The sequence below is a fragment of the Lagenorhynchus albirostris genome, chromosome 18 (genome assembly GCF_949774975.1).
Source record: "Lagenorhynchus albirostris chromosome 18, mLagAlb1.1, whole genome shotgun sequence".
NCBI classification, from domain to species: Eukaryota; Metazoa; Chordata; class Mammalia; order Artiodactyla; family Delphinidae; genus Lagenorhynchus; species Lagenorhynchus albirostris.
Window position 1 is genome coordinate 37,861,228 of NC_083112.1, and position 2,858 is coordinate 37,864,085.

At 36.0% G+C, this 2,858-nt stretch overlaps 1 pseudogene; it reads right to left on the reverse strand.

The window, feature by feature from the left end:
- Positions 1–1,302: 1,302 nt before the first annotated feature.
- On the reverse strand, positions 1,303–2,176 carry LOC132508795 (protein SET-like; annotated as a pseudogene).
- Between the last annotated feature and the right edge of the window lie 682 nt (positions 2,177–2,858).

Sequence of the window (2,858 nt, forward strand, 5' to 3'; positions counted from 1 at the left end):
GTCTTCTTGGCCACCTCGACCACATCTAACAATTGCCCTGTTGTGTGTTGACTCAACAGTGGAGCACCATGTCTGTCTGATGGTGGTGACAGGCACTATTATTATATCCAGATAAATAAAAGCCCATATTTTGAAATGCCAATTTGAGATACAAATCAAAGGTACAACATATTCAGAATGGAGTTTTCAGCAATCTGGAATCCTGAATGATGTGAAATATTTCAGAAACTGATGGCAAATTGTACCCATGATGGGTTCCCAGCTATGGAAACATTAATACATTGATTCAAATCCTTTACTCAATCAACATAGCCTGGGGTCATCCTGCAATTGTGTATCAAAAAATACTAAGTTAGGATGACAAAGTTTTACAATAATTTTATACAAGTCAAATTTGGAAAGTCATGTTAAGAATATCCATTCTGAGAGAAAAACATCAAATCCTTTGTGTACACATTTAGTTTGACTGTAACAAAGCAACGTGTACAATTTTAACATTTAAAACTGAGCACCGTCTTTCTTTCCAGTGAAATGAAAAGAAAAATTTTAAATAAACAGGAACAAAATTACAATAAAGAATGTCAATTGCAACTGAGATCCTATGGGTTCTACTGATTCTCTCATCGAATGGCAGGGCTCAAGTCATCATTAGGAGATAATTTGATTTTAAATGTGTCATATTAAACTGCAAGGATATCTGTTAAATATCACAATTAAAACATGCCAAAGGAGAAGCCATATTGTCAAAATGCCCACTTAACCCACCCAAGCATCTCAAACCCACCCTTTGCTGACCTTCTATAACCCCATTTTTTTAAGTTTTTTTTTCCTTTTTTTAAACAAGAGAAAGTAAACAGATACATGTTGGTAAATGCTAACTGTCCATATTCACATAGAGACACAGTGTAATCTCTGAGCCCAATATACAGAGAATGGAGGAAAAAAGCTAGACTTCTATGCACTACTTCACAGGGGTCTAGCACCCTCCAGCTTCCAGCAGAGCTAAGGGTGTAGGAGGTTTTTTCCCACGGAGCATGGTGGTGTTGATTCCATAAAGTTTTGCTGAGACAGGAAGGGATAAAAATGAATTTGGAACAGAAAAGTGTAAAGATTCTTCTCTACTGAGTTCTGCTCAAGGTATTTCCCCCCAAAATAAGTTGAGAACCATGGTATAAAGGAGAAAAGAGACCTCAAAACAGGATGACTAAAAACAAGAAGACAAAAGAAAAAAAAAAGATTGCAATTTGCTCCCAGGGACTGGAGAAAATTTAAAAAGGAAGGTTGGAATCCATCAGTGTTCCATTAGTCATCTTCTCCTTCATCTTCCTCTCCTTTCTCCTCCTCATAATCTTCATCTTCTTCACCTTTATCCTCATCCCTTTCTTCATCAATATCTTCCAGTCCTTCTTCTTCTTAACATCATCATCATCTTCTTCTTCCCCTTCCTCATCATCCACGTCAGGAACCAAGTAGTACTGTAATGGATTTGGACAAATGTCATCTTTGATGACCTCTCCTAACTCATCTGAAGCTGCATCAGAATGATCAGGAAACCAGGTGAAGAAGCTCTCTGGTTCCTCATGCTGTGTCTTCCTGCTGGCTTTATTCTGCGTTTGGCTTGAACTTTTCATCAGATCCTTTCTGGATTTCCATTTGATTTCAGTGTACTTTGAAGATGAATCACCACTCTCATTCAGATGAAGTTCTTTGGAAAGAACTTTATTTTCAAAGTAAGGGTTTTCATTAAAACAAAAATCTATTCTATAACCTGATTTAATATTTTCAAATTCTGTTACTTCAACTCTTATCAAATAATGCAGTGTCTCTTCACCCTCCTGCACAAACAGTACAGACAATTGTGGATGGTTGACAAATGTTACACCAAAATTTCAGATTTTGGCAGTCAATTCTGACCTCTTCTGAAAAAATGGTTGGCAGAGTTTGTTATTTTTCTGTTCTACTTTCAAACTCTTCTCGCTGGCTTGTTCATTACATCTGTTCTGTCTATTTCATTTTGTACTTCATCAATATGTTCAATTTCTTCTTGCTATTCTTTTTCTTCCTTCTGCAAGTTTGGAGAAGCAGATGTTTTCTCTGCCCTGGAGGTGGGAGTCAGTCTCACTTTCTTTGGTTTCTTCGCTTGAGGTGGAAGTGAAGACTGGTGTTTGGGAGCCATGAAAACTCACCTTATTTCATTTTAATTCTCATAGTCATACTTTGAAACAGCCACACATTTTTCTCCCCATGTTAATTAACAGACAGGCAGGTAATGTTTAGAGACCCTGAAGAACTCAACCACATCTCACAGAGTCAAAACCAAGCTGTCAATTCAAGTCTGTCTGGCTCCAAAATCCAACCACAGGCATGTCTGCTTGATCCACAAAAGAAATTAGGACACAGGTGAAGTTTGAGTGAAGCCAAAACAATGAAACTACTTAAAGGCCTTCATCAGAGAATTATGATAATAAAATTATTATTTTAGGAAAATTAATCTGATAAGAGCCAGTCAAAAAGATTAAAATGGAGTGACAGATTAGAGCGAAGAAGAACAACTATAAAATAACTACAAGATTTCAAGTGTGACATAATGAAAATCTGAATTAAGCTGGCAATGGCAAAAAAGGGACAAATTTGTAACAATAATTAACAGAATAGATAACTGATTAGATGTGAGGAACAAAAGATAAGAGAAAGTTAATGATGATTGATATATGAAAAGTACTATTTTGGCATATGTTATATATTTTCAAAGTCAGAAATATTCCTTGACCTGTTTTAATACCAATATTGTCTAAGGTCAACATATTTCATTATTTTTACATGTATAGCCTTCTTAGACCTTATTGCAGTCTTGAAAA